The sequence below is a fragment of the Xenia sp. Carnegie-2017 genome, unplaced genomic scaffold, assembly GCF_021976095.1.
Source record: "Xenia sp. Carnegie-2017 unplaced genomic scaffold, XeniaSp_v1 HiC_scaffold_6, whole genome shotgun sequence".
Classification (NCBI taxonomy): domain Eukaryota; kingdom Metazoa; phylum Cnidaria; class Anthozoa; order Malacalcyonacea; family Xeniidae; genus Xenia; species Xenia sp. Carnegie-2017.
The window spans coordinates 3,354,598-3,369,600 of record NW_025813526.1 but is presented as its reverse complement, the minus strand read 5'-3'; the positions used below and the strand labels follow the sequence as shown (position 1 = coordinate 3,369,600).

The 15,003-nt window shown below is 35.7% G+C and overlaps 1 protein-coding gene across 3 annotated transcripts in view; it reads left to right on the top strand.

The window, feature by feature from the left end:
- Positions 1-5,731: 5,731 nt before the first annotated feature.
- The window catches only part of LOC124458537 (TNF receptor-associated factor 6-like), a 58,197-nt gene continuing 48,925 nt past the window's right edge, over positions 5,732-15,003 (top strand). For all 3 annotated transcript variants that reach the window (XM_047008531.1, XM_047008530.1, XM_047008534.1), the window contains exon 1: positions 5,732-5,805. The gene's annotated coding sequence lies outside the window, so the exon portion shown is untranslated. The remainder of the gene's footprint in view (positions 5,806-15,003) is intronic.

Here is a 15,003-nt window from a genome sequence, read left to right as displayed (position 1 = left end):
TCTTCATGGACGCAGACGGGATTCAAAAACATGAAGAATTTCCTATCCGATTGTAAGAAGCATGAGAAGGCAAAATCGCACATGGGTGCTTACAAGACCTGGAGGACCTACGGTTTTCAGCCTCGTGTCGACTGTCTCATGTCACAAGCCAGACGTGAAGAGATTCAGCGTCATATCGAGGAGGTAAGGCAAAACAGGGAAATGTTGAAAACCATAACAGAAGCTGTTTTATACTTGTCTAGGCAGTTGCTTGCATTTAGGGGCATGATGAATCTAGTGGCAGCATGAATAGAGGAAATTATAGAGAGCTACTTGAAAGTTTTGCCAAGATGGATTCTGTTTTTGAAAGGCGATTACATGGCAGGCTTGCTGAAACCCACCTTGCTGGGGGAGGGAGGTTTACTGGAGTCTCTCCTGATATTCAGAATGATTTGGTTGATTGTCTTGATAAGATAATAGAGGATGAGATTTTAAAGGAAATAGATTGCTGCACTTTCTTAAGTATACAGGTTGATGAGGCAACTGATGTTTCTACCAAAGAACAATTGAGTGTAATTGTTCGAATGGACAAAGGGGAAAGTGTCATTGAAAGACAGCTTGGGTTTGTTGATGTAAAGCTGGATTTCCACTTCCCGGTAAGGACGGAAAACGGTAAACGCCAAACAGTACAGGCATGCGCAGTAGAAAATGTAGCACCGCAAAACGGTATGCACACCGTACTGCTTTCCAATTTTAAAAGTTGAAGTCAAGTCAACTTTTTTCCGCGGAATTCATACCGTTTCACTTTTTAGCCAATCAAATTATACCACAAAAATTGACTCCTGGGTAGTAGCAAGATGGCGGATAATACTGAATTGATGCTCACAAAATTATTAAGTTTTCAGAGAAGCAATCCGCATGTCAATTATTATGGTAGCCAAATATTTACTGGATCTGAAGAATCCACGTATATATTGGATCAAGATATAATGCAGAAGACGACGGCGACTGAAGATGTTTCCAAGGAGCAGCAACTGCTTAGCTAAACCAGTGATAATACGATAGACAATTTTGGACATAACGAAGAGAGCAAGTACTCTTTACAAAGTCAGAATCACTTCAGTAGTAATTTGATTGATGAAGTGAGAAATTATCCTTGCCTATGGGATTTGAAGTCCAAAGTGTTCAAGAACAGTGTTATGAAGAAACAAGCATGGTTAAAAATTTCAGAGCAACTCCATGTGCAAGGTACAGTATCTAAATATGCATCAATGACAAAGCATCCTTTGACAAATGACAAGCAGGAAGCTTATCATGTTTATTGTGGTAACCAGAAATGAAAAATCTCTCATGTTTTTACTTTGTTACATGCCATTTCATGTGTTTATACCTGTGTGTTTGCATACCTAGCATTACATCTAAAAAACCATATTGTTAGTTTTGTCCTAGTTATGTAAAGTCCATAGCAAAACTTCAGATGATATTGATATTTTGTTCATAAACTCATTTGCAGATGCTTTTATTTTTTTGCTATTAAACCAGATGTGTATAAAAATATTGCGAGTATTGCACACCACATGCTTTCTTTTTAAATTTGTGACTTGGTATGCTTTTGACAACAATTAGTTATTTTACCCATATGTTTTTCAGCAATTGAAGCAGAAAATGAGTTCAAAAGGTTAAGAGAAAATTTCCGAAAGTGTCTGAAAAAGAGAGAATTGGAATCACGATCTGGAGCAGAAGCAAAAAAGTTACCCACATGTGCCTTCTTTGTTGAATTGAGTTTCCTTAGAGATAGTGTTTCTAATAGAAAATCAACAAGCAAAAGCAATGTGAATGTACCCAGACTATCAGATAGTCGATCATAGTCACCATTTGATTTAACTCAAGTATCCTCAGGCAGTTCCAATGAAATAGCAATTGCTGCACCTGGAATGAGAAATCCATCACCCAAGCCCAAACCATCCTCAGAAATCATAGCAGCCTCAACGAAAACTCGAAAACGAAAAGAAGATGATGACCCTTTGAATGCAGCTCTTACTGCAGCAATAGTCAAAGACATTAATAAATCTGGTGAAGACACAAATGATTCTGATTTACTTTTTTGTAAAAGTCTGGTGGCACCTTTAAAACAACTCTCATCTAAGAAGAACAAGAGAGCTAGAATCAAACTTTTAGAGGTATTAATGAGCTTTGACATTGGTGATGAATGATTAACTGCATGCTATATAACTGCATTAACTGGAACTATAAATACCATTTTGATGTTTAAGTTCTTGTTTTATTTAATTCTAGTGTGTTTTGTTGAAGGTAAATTGGTTTTCAACTGATGCTTGTTGTTTTGTCATTTATAATTACAGTTGCTTTTTCTGAAGGCCTTATCACGATTAGAGCATTAAAATTCTGGTTATATGTGGGTATTTTTATACAAGTTTATTAGAAAACTAGCATACTTAAAACTTAAGAAATTACAAACTTTCTGCACATTATATATGTTCTACTTTACTCATATGTACATGTTTCATTAATGAATGCTCCAACAATTGTCAAACCCAGTTAAAGATAACTTGTATTATTCATGTGTTGCTGTGACATGCTTCAATTGCCATGGTACTTGCCCTGCCTCAGACATGAAATAATCACAAAAATTTTCTCGTATTCTCTTGGCTATTTTACTGTAATTATTAGAACCAAGTTGTTGAATGTCAGCCAACCCAGCTGTGCTATGAAATGCTTCTACTTCGTTGCGCCAGGCTCCTTTTTTAAATCCATAGTTGTTTTCGGTATCTGCAAAACCTGGAGGACAGTACCTACTTGCCTCAAAAGATTTGCCATGCATCAAGTAATTATGCAATGCCACAACTGCTTTTGTTGTACAAACGACCAAGTCAACTTTACCAATAATGGGGCGTCGCCAAATTCGGAAACGTGCAGCAGCTATGCCAAATGAGTTTTCAATGACCCTCCTAGCTATAAATCCTCTAGACAAACGATAGTTATAAATCCTCTCTTTCAAAGAGAGTACCTCGCGCGGGTAGGGTTTCATCAGTTGCTCAGACAAACGGAATGCCTCGTCCCCAACAAAAATATAAGGAAATTTGTTTTCTGATCCAGGTATCTTCTCATTTCTGGGTAGATCCAAAAGATCATGTTCTATTGCATATCCTAGATTACTACTAGAAAAAACGCCTCCATCACTATTTCTGCCCGAGTCTCCGATATCTACGAGGGTGAACCGGTATTGTGCATCGCACACTGCTAAAGAACAATTGAGTGAGTTTTTATAATTAAAGAAACTCGACCCTGATCTTGCTGGAGCTTGCATGACTATATGCTTGCCATCAATTGCCCCCAAGCAATGTGGAAAATTCCATTTGCGATTAAAATCTTTCGCAATGTTCTTCCATTCGACTTCACTTTCGGGACACTTAACGTAAATGGGTGAAAGAACATCCCAAATAGCTGCCGTGGTCTCTCTTATAACACGGCTGATAGTTGTAGGATGTATACGGAAATTGCTTGACAGCGAAGCGTGAGAGTTTCCAGTGACCAAGTATCTTAGAGTAACTGAGAGCCGCTCACTCGGAGATATTGGTTCTCTTTTCTCACTGCACTTGGCGATTTTAGGAGCAACAAGCTGCAAAAGTTCTTCGAACTGGGATACGGACTACCTGAAGTATTTGAAGTAGTATTCCCTATCAAAAAGTCTCATCTCTTCTACAAGAAGGTGAAACTCTCCTTTTTGCTTTCTTTCCTGAAATATTCTTCGAACCCACATTCTCTTTTTGTATTTTTTTCGCAGTTGCATTCTTCTTTTCAATAGCAACAGCATCAGTAATGTTTTTGTTTTAAGTTTAGCCATGATGATGCGCATCTGTTTTAAAATGTCCGCCAAAACAAGAGGAAATTAATAAACGGAAAATTTCCTTCATGTGTACCGTTTACCGTTACCGTCCTTACCGGGAAGTGGAAATCCAGCTTTAGTTGTGGAGTGGTTAAGGGTAAGTTAAGTCAATATAATAATGTGAAAGAGAAATTTATTGGACAGACTTATGATGGTGCATCTGTTATGTCTGGTCATCTCAATGGTGTTCAAGCTCAAGTTCAGCAGGATTATCCTTATGCTCAATTTGTTCACTGTGCTGCCCATAGACTAAATCTAGTATTATGTCAAGCTGCATCCTCCATTTCACCTGTTAAGATTTTCTTTGTTAATATTAGTGCTTTCTGCACCTTTACTAGCAATTCCCCAAAAAGAAAAGCTTTACTATCATCCCATAGGCTTGAGTTTCCTAGTCCTGGTGACACAAGATGGTATTATAGGGCTCATGTCATCAATGTTTTGCATTCTAACTATGAGAAACTGATAGACATATTTGAAAATCTTACTGATAATCCAATAGGTTGGGATCATGAAACGTTAAGTAAGGTTACTGGTTTACTTGGCTACCTTAATGGCTTCTTGTTTTGTTTATTGGTACTTGTTTTCCATAGAATTCTTGAGCAGTCATCCATACTTTATTCTATCTTGCAAGACAAGGACACTGACTTTCATTATGGAGTGAGCAGGGTTGAGAGATTCAAGGCCTTTGTTGCTTCTCTGAGAAATGATACAGAATATTGTCAGGTGTACGACCTGGCTGTTGAGAAAGTGGGACCACCAGTAACCAGGTATGACCAACCGCATAATTACAAACAACTGTATTTTGAAATTCTTGACACAATTGTGACTATGCTGACTGAGCGATTTCAGGATATGGAGTGTTTTAGATTTTTAGACCTTGTTAACCCTAGGGTGTTTAAAATGTGGAAAGGTGAAGTGCCCTCAGAAAAGATAAATCTTCTAAAGGAGGTTTATGGTGATATGTTTGACATACCAATGCTAGTTAGCCAACTTTGTTTTATTTACAGAGATAAAGACTTTCACCGTGTTTCATGCGATGAACTATTGAAATATATTTTTCAGTTCCATCTTCAATCTAGTATTCCAGAAGTTGTAAAACTGTTAAAGATGAATGGGGTTTTGTCAATTACAAGTGCTTCAGTTGAGAGGTCATTTTCTTGTTTGAAGAGGGTAAAAAATTATCTTAGAAATACTATGAGCCAAGGACGTTTTAGTTCTCTTTGCAGGATTTCCATTCACAAAGACATACTGTCAGAGAAAGAAGACGCCAACACATTGCATGATGAGGTAGTAAAGAAGTTCATTGAAAAACCACGAAGACTTGCTTTCTTATACAAATACGTATTCATATATGGCTGATAGCAAGCTGATGATGTCTTACGTCCATGGCATGTGAGAATTTTTCCGGGAACTTTTTAATGCAGGCAATGATGATTGTCATTTCAGCACGACAATGGACGGCATCACAACTTTTGATGGTTGTTGATGACAAATCTGAGCCTTTTTCGGTTCTTTTGTCAAAGTTTCTTTACAAGATGTACATAGGTATCTATTTATGTATGTGGTGTTGAGAAAATATATCACATATCTGCAACTATTTTTGAACTATTTCTCTGCTTTACTATAAGACCTTCGGCAATTTAAATTGACCAAAACGGTTCTATTTCCTGCATAAATATCACGCATTTGCTTTCTAAGATAGCCGTTTCCGACGTTCTAGGGAGTCTAAATTCGGAAAATTTTCTCGCTCCGCACCAACCATGGTGGCGCCTCGTGAGCCCGACCAAATGTTTTTCGCTAGCTACGCCACTGCTCTTCGCAGGTATTTTGAATTGATTGCTTTGTTGACATTCCTAACATTTCCGCAACGCTTGGCTTATCAAATAGAGCAAAGTAAATGTTTCATCACACTCTTGAAATGAGTAAGTATTTTATATATTTTATATATTAATATCTAAATGTTTTTGTTTACTCGTTTTGAAGAATTTCCACGGTCAATGATCGTATTTTTAGTTGTTTTACAGCTTAGACTACGCACTTTTAATTATATTTGTATTGCGATGCTAGCTCATTCCGTTTAGACAACATATTTTGTCATAGCTCTTTCTCTACCATCGTATTACTAATCCTAACTTCCCATAAGTTATCCCTGTTTAAGAAAAAGCAGATTCCGGAGAAAATAGTTATCTTGAAATTTGATATTTGAATTAAACAAGAGGTGTAAAACTGTGTAGATTTTCCAAGCCTTTTCAGATAAAATGAAACAAGCAAATATGCATCCCTGCTATATATAAACATATATTTGAAAATCCTTTTAAAGATCGCAAATACCATGGTGAATGGTAAAAGTAATAAGTTAATAGCTCTTAAAAGAACTGTTTTAAGCATAGAACACTAACTCAATCGTTCTAAAAGAACTGTTATGAAAATAAACGACACGATTCATTTCGGCAGACAACTCCTCAGGTGTCAACGTCGGCTAAACGAAACTTTAAAATCTACAAATATTTGTAATAAAGTGAATGGTTTGAGCCCGGGAGTATCGTAACATGTTTGTGGATGAAGATCGTCCACGTTAGTAGAGTCCTTAGAAGGACAGTTGGTATTGTGTAGCCTGACGTTTTCACAACCTTAGCGGTAGTCATCTTCAGAGTCAAGTGAGTTGTAAACAACGAGTTAGCCGTATTTGTTATCTGGTTCATACGTCATCGTATTGCGTGTACAGGAAATGTGTGGTTGTGTGGGTTTCAATCACACATCTCATAATACACGAGATAGTGCAACGGCTTTAATAAGTATTGATTGACGCCGGGCAAATTTACTTCCGGAGACCCAAAGCAGTGAGAATCAATATGGCGTTGTATTAGAAAATATTTGGTCAAAGCTGATATCTTGCAATTACTTGCAAGTCACGACGGTTACATAAAGTGGTTTACTCTATTAATGAAAAAAAATAAATGTGACCATAGTTTTTCAAGAAAAAGATTGCAGAATACGCCAATACATCGCCGTAAAATTGATTTCAAGAGTAGCTCCATTTGAAAGCATCTGCAGCAACAAAAGCTTGGAATACTGGAATTTGCACATCTAAATATCTTATTACAGCACAATCTGCCACAAAATGTTCAATCGAACGTCGTGCAATTATCTTCCAATATTTATTATTAAGTAAAACGAGTTGGATATTACAGTTTGAAAGATTTTTCACGATTTATATAAAGTATATTGTTCACTGTACAAAATTGAATATTGCACTGGATTATTGTACCAGAAATGCATTTTTTTTCTGGTGTTTCTGGTCGGCAAAGGAATATAGCTATGTCAAGATGTGAGTAATTAATACGTTCAGAAATTATTTACAGAAAAAATGTGAAGAGTCTACCTCTGTTACACCAAATTTTTTGAAAAGTAAAAATAGCAGTTCACTTGTGAAACTGTTGATAACACAGGTTGATACATTACACTCTGTCCAACACGGGGAAAAATTTACTTATTAAAGCAAGAAGAGTCACCAGACTTGTAGTATTGACTGTGTTCTACACATATACATAAGCAATGTATTGTCATAGTCTAAACCAGTGGTATGTATGGCCACTACCCACAGTGCTTAATATACTGTTATGGTGATGTTATGCTGCTGTTTTCAACCTTTTGATTGTCTTTTTTTACCATTCAGTCATGTATATGCATATAAAACTTTCTACACATTGTTGTTATTGAAAACATCAAACCTAAATTTATTTATTCTGGACAAAATATTTAATTTGTGCTAGTAACCTGTGTCAATTTCTGACTGATTTATGTGATATGCCTGTTCTATTAAAATAATCACATTTTTTCATTGGATTTACAACTTTACTGTATGAGCAGTCTAAATTATGTATTTAGAATAGAAAAATACGTTTTTTGCAAAAAAATTCCCAGGTTTTATAAATTAAATTTGTAATTTCAGATGATCAGGTCAGTAATGACATAGCCGAAATCTGTTGTATAGTCTTGAAAGTACCAATAAATTCTCTTGAATTAAAAATTGTTGATTTAAAGGTGTTTACATGCTATTCGAAGACGATAATTATTTTCACTATTGCTGCCTCTGGAGCTTTGGTGTTGACTGTTGTCATAATGTAGAAAGAATGTAAAAAAGGACTGCATGATTAATACTATATTCCAGTTTACTCAATTCCATGACTAATTCAGTGTAACATTTTCATTTTGTTAGTTTTATGTAAGAAATGACCACTTGAAATGGAACAATACACTTATGTCTTATATAATTTTAGCTAATGAAATGGTGTTTTGTACATTGTTTTTAACTAGATAATTATTGTAGAATTATGATGAAACAAGTCATAGACATTATAGAGATCAGCTTGTTGAATTGGCACGAAAGATAGAGATATACATATTTCGTACTTTAGTCTGAGGTTTGCAAAATATCAAAGCTAATAGCATATAGTGCAAAAACGGATTATCGATCTTTAAAAAATGCCAGACAATCGTGGCACTCAATGCTGCGCATATGGCTATACAAAACGCAAAAAAAATGAATGAGGAAGACGACGAGCTCAATCGGAGCAGTAACGAAGGGCCATCTGACGACGAAACCTCCATTAAAATGCAGTTTCCACGGACGTTTCATCGGTAAGCTCTTAATTACCTTATATGCACACAAATTTACTTAGAATAATGGTAATGAGGGAGGTTATGCGTGTAGTGCACTTTTTTCTACATTTCTACTTGATCAACGGTAAAAATAGCAACGATTTTTTTACTTTTGACAAGATTCCCTGCTGATCTTGAAAGAAGAAAGGTATCTATTAAAAATATACACAGAGAACGTTGGACACCTAGCTCGAAAAGCAGGCTGTGTTCAGATCACTTTCTGGAAAGCTTTTCTGACAGATCTGGAAAAGTTGTTAAGTTGCGAAAAGATGCTGCTCCAACTCGTTTTAAACTCTTTGCACAACATATGAAAAAGGTGAATAACAATTAAAGAAATATTTAGGATAATAGTTTTTAGAAACAAAGATTGGAAAAAAATTACTATTTAAAAGTTTATTATATTGCATAACTATATACATGTAATAGTTCACACTAAGTTGCACAATGTAACTAAAATTAGTTCTGCCTGCTGCACGATATGCATGCATCGTACAGCAACATGATAAAACCAACTTCGACTGTCTGCAAGATCAAAAATTTCACCAACATGTTCAGAAAACATTTAAATCTGTTAGACCACCACGACGAGAAAGCGACCGCTAATTAGGACTGTCGAGAGTGACGATGACAATCCTCCAAAGAAGAAGACAATGGTTGAAGACCATGAAGGAGAGGAAATGAGGAATATTCATCAGCAAAAGGTTTCAAAACTTAAAAAGAAACTTAAGTCGACCCAACAAAAAGCAAGACGCCTTAACAAAAAAGTTACCTCACTGACGTCAGTTATAAGCTGAAAGAAACAGCTGTAAGTAATACTTTATAGTACGTTATCTCCAAAAGGGAAGATTACGCTAAATCCTGGGAAAAATTTAATCTTTCTGTTGGCAAAGGACGGGATTGGTTAACTTAATTAAAAGAGCCTCCATGAGGGTAGGCGAAACTAAATTATTTTTCGTACAGTTTCATGTGACTCCGCAATAGGCAAGCATCTCTTGAGTAACTCCCATTTTGCTGATTTTTATTCAGACAACAATTTTAGAATCATTAAGAAATACCGTTCATTCTTTCAGTTACGCGTCATGGAGGCTGTTTTAATTAAGTTAACCAATCTCGTCCTCTGCCAACAAAAAGGATTATGTTTTCAATTTATTCCTGTTTTGAGCGTCATTTCCTCCTCTGGAGATGACGTACATTCTTTCTTGGCAATATAAATATAGGTAGATTTTAAAATTTTCATTTAGCAGACGTTGACACCTGAGGAGTTGTCTGCCGAAATGCATCGTGTCGTTTAGTTTCATAACAGTTCTTTTAGAACTATTGAGTTTGTGTTCTGTGCTTAAAACTGTTCTTTTAAGAACTATTAACTTATCACTTTTACCCAGTGCTGTAGGAGTGGGGAGAGGGCGCTTGGAGGAGGAGCCCCCTTTCTTCAAGTTCTGGGGGGGCTGAGCCCCCCTTCTACTATTGAATGGGTAATTTTAAAAGGACACTATTGACAAAAACTTCACTATATTTTCATGAAGTACAATCAAAAATTATTAAAATTACGTTCTTGATAAGTCGATAATTTTTCTTGTCTTATTGTTTCACACGATCATGCCACTATCATCCATTTATGCTGTGTAGGTTTCAAACAGAATAACTTAGATTAAAACTTACACGAAGGACTAATTATGGCTGCTTATGATTATTGAGTGTCGTGGGCGCAAGTAACCAACAAATATTTACTGCAAAAATAATGACTGCTTAAATCAACACTGTGAATATGTCTAAAAAAGTAAAACATGTATATTGTTGGACTTTTTCGGACCATTTGAAGATTTAAATGAAGACATAGATGTGCAAGCTGAAACTTGTACCTCGTAAAAACTCAACAGTTCCACCAAGCAAAATGAAATAAATTACGATGTTTTCCACGCTTCAAAAGCTAGAGCCGGAGGAAAAGGCAAGTATTTGGCAATGGTTGAAATCAACGACAGCAACAGCTCCGAAAAAAGAGACTGAGCTGAGGAAGTTTGATGAAAACACACAGGAACCTACGGTAAACAATGCCTTCAATGAATTTCCAAACTCTAATGAACATTTATCTGCATCTATTCATTCCATCACCCCTCCATGTGGGTCTGTTAAGCAACAAGATTACTTTAGTTTAGCATATCCATGGATTATGTTTTCAAATGGAAAACTTCGCTGTCGGATTGAAACGTTAACAATCTTGGACTGCATGCTAAACTACAAAGCGACATGAATAAAGAATGGATAGAATATACTGTTTTTCCATGCAAAACGAAGAGTCTCGAAACGGCAGCAGCACAAAAATACCTAAGAAAAGAAATTGCCAAGCATGCAAAAAGCACTGCACACGTAACTGCAATCAAAATTCTCAATGAAAAGAAAAAGAGAGTTATCCAGAGCTCAACTGGCTTATCTGTTGCACAATATCAATCGACAACTGAAAAATCAGAACTGCCTACTATGTTGCTAAAGAAAACAGACCATACTCGGACTATGAGAATCTGATAAAGCTTCAGCAGACAAATGGAATAAATCTTGGGGTTACTCTACACTCAAGGTGGTGTTGCACAGAAATGATTGATACAATTGCCTCAATGATGCTTAAGAATCTTATTAAAGAAATTACCAAAAATAACAAAAAGATTTCCATTGTAATTGACGAAGCTACCTCAAATGCAAAAGAATCCTGCCTGGTCGTGAATTGGAGGTCCATAATAAACGCTTTTGCTGTTAACATTTTTCTAAGTATTATTAAACTGGGGGGTCAAGACTCAAATTCAACTTGTGAATCACTTTTAGATTCACTGAAAAGTAACGGAATTAATGACGAATACTTGGCAAAGAATTTTATTGCATTTACCAGTGATGGCGCATTAGTGATGATGGGGGCAACCAAAGGATTCGCAACATTACTTAAATGAAGGTACCCACACCAGTTGATGGTACCCAACGTATTGAAGATTTCTTTGGTAAGATTTATGCAATTTATTCTCAGTCTGCTAAATTGCAGAGAGAACTGAAAATTATTACTGCAGACCTGGATATCCAACTGCGTAATGTCGAGAAAATTTTGACAACTAGATGGGTTGCATCCTCTTGTCGTGCAGTGGAATCTTTTTGGAGAAATTATCCAGCTGTGTACAAGCATTTCTCCCCTCTTTCACAGTTTCAAGATAAGCATAAAGCAACCTATGAAGGATTAGCAAAACGAATGGAGACGATAGAGCTTGTTGAAGACCTAGCCATTATGAAAGACTGCCTTGGGCAGTTTCAATTTTGTCTGAATCAATGCAGAAGGACTGCATCATTCTTCTTAAAGCAACTGACTATTTGCTATGGACGATAAACGCGCTGGAAAAGATAAAAGATCTGAGAAGATATTATTAAACCAAATTAATCTCTCTATCCGGAAAAATGGCCAAGGGGTGAGAAGGTTCCATGGCTAAATGGAGAGCAACATATCATGTCACTTTGTGAAAGATTTAAAATCAATACGACAGGCATGATTGCATCATATCGAGAAATTTTCAGTAATCCTCGATACACCCCCTCGCTTATTGAGGAATGGCTACTAAAAGGATTGCTTCAAATTGTACCATTAAGCAGTGCCGAGGCAGAGAGGGGATCTTCAAAAATGAACATAATATGTTTGAAGTCACGCTCTAGCATGTCTGTTTCTCATTTATCCTCCTTGATGTTCATAAGCATCAATGGTCGGCTAGCACAATTCTGAGAGGCAAGTTCAGCTGTGCAGCAATGGCTGGAAAACCACAAGTCTGCTATAAATAATCAAACTAGAAAAAAGATGCTGATAAAAGAAGCAGAGCTCACACCTTTACAACAATTTTTTGTCAAATAAAATTGGCTGATGTTACTCAAGCCTAACATAAAAGTCGAGGAGTCATATCATAGACTGGCATTGTAATTTATTCATGAACAATAATTAATGTATATTGATATAGACTATGACTTGAGTTGAGACAAACATTTTCCTTTTTTTACAAATATTTCAAGTTTTTTAAAGAAATTTCTTTTTTGTATTAGTGTTGTGCAGCATGTGCGTTTTCTGAATCTGTATTCTATTTTACCTTTTTGAGTTTAAGACAAATTTTGGACATAACTCTACTCAACTCAGGGAAGATAAGAGATGATTAAATTGGTTCAGATTATAAGCCGACATTTTATCTGTTGATAATGAAAAAATAAGCTGTTGTAGAATGCAAATGGTATAGTAGTAGTAGAGTACTAGTATTTACTATGCAACTATACATAATGTTTTATTGTTATCGTTACTGTTTGGCAAATGATCATCTTTTATAAATCAAAACTTATGTAGCAGACTCATTTTCTCGCAGTTTTAACTTTTTATCTAACGAGCTCTGTCAAGAATAGTGTAGTATGACTGAGTGTAAGTCTATTTCAAACATTTATCAAAGTAGTGGTCGTTACTTGTGAGACTTATGGGTTATAATCTGTCATGTATGAGTCATTTCAGTTAAACGTTGTGAACATCCATGATAATGTCATACGACGACGTCACGCATTTTTCATAATTTCATGGCTTCAGCTTGGTCAAGAGAGCCCCCCACCCTCTGATAAATTTAGTTCTACAGCACTGCTTATACCATTCACCATGGTATTTGCAGATTTGTCACCACGACAAAGTCACCATTTTATTATTTAAGATACCTATATTTATACTCATATTTATACTCATAACTATTTACATAGGGAAGAGGTGCACACGGTGTCTCGACAACACTTATGAGGTGCCTAAATACGCATTGGCGTCAATTCTGTGTTAATTTTGGGACTATATTCATATATTCTGCTATTCCTGGCTAATTTCTTTTCAAAACAATTTCACTTTCAAAAGAAATCAGCCTGGCATAACAGAAAATATGAATATGGTCCCCAATTATCGCAGGATTGACGCCAATGCAAATGCGTCATAATATGAAATCACACGAAATTTCATCAAGCATCTCAAAACTTTGTCATATGAATAAAATCACCAATATTAAGGAGATTATTAAAAACTTGATGAATTTTTCACTAAAAAACTTCATGAAATTTTTAACAGCAAACGTTTAACAAACTTGATGAAATTTTTGCATGAGCTTCATGTAAGCAAAGCGTTGTGGTTGTATTTCGATTCGCGTGCCACAAACAATATAGCTGCCGTTAAGGTGCCACATGGCTTGTGGTTAGAGTTACAAAATATATGTAATGCAGTAAAACGTTCACTGGTATCAATTTTTTTTATCGAACAAGCTTTCGACTGTCTGTCTACAGCCTTCGACGGGTTATAAAAGAAATGAATGGGATGTAACACGATATAAATACATGAAAAAACTTCTTTTACGAAAACAGAAACTGTACCTATCACATAGAACATTATATCATATTACTTTGTTTCCGCTTTTTTATTTATGTATTTATATTGTGTTACACCCCATTCATTTCTTTTATTATCCATCGAAGGCTGTAGACAGACAGTCGAAAGCTTTGTTCAATAAAAAATTTTTATATCTGTGAACGTTTTATTGCATTATGTATATTCTTGATATCGGATCACGCATTTTTTCTAAAATGTATCTAATTGTTGAATTATAGTCGAAGGGGAGGATAAGAGAAAATGACCACGATAAAACTTTTTTAAAAAGCAAAAAACACATTACTATTACTATATAAATAATTTCTGCATGCTCTCCTATTGATAAACCGTCTAGCGTCTGCATGGTCGAATCAGACAACTTAAACGATCCACTAATGCGTTAAGAGTTACGTAGTTGCTGAAGTTTAATTTTTGACATGTGCGTTCTAAGGGATTCTATAACCATTCTCTATCACGGTTGGTAGCACCAACAAAACTGATTCGATCCATTGGTTCAAGTATGTGGCCCATTGTATTGGTCAGAAAAGAGCATTTAGCCCTCAATGGACAAGAGAACTGCGAGAAATTCTTAAATATGAGAAATATGAGGTTTTTGTAACAAATACTAAATCTTGATCCTCAATTTATTCCTTTTTCACTATCAACCTTGGTCTTCTCACCACTATACCCTCCTGACAACCATCGGAGTAAGATTTAATTGTTTTTGTCATGTTTTTTTTTGTATTCTTGGGGTTTTCATATAATTTTGTAAATAAGTCGTACCTCGTTCTCGGTGAAACTAATGTGATCTGGTCATTGAATATGTAAAATCGTCTGATGTGTAACAAAAGCGATTGAAATCTTCAAAGAAATTTGTGAGCCTTGCCGAAAAAGTTATATAATTTTGGCAGCCATATTGTTTGTGGGCACGCAAATCAAAAACACAACTACAACTTTTTCCGTACATGAAGAAGTTCAATCAAAAATTTCATCAAGTTTGCTGTTAAAAATTGCATCAAGTTTGATAATTTCCTCAATTATGGTGATTTTTGTTCTTATGACAAAG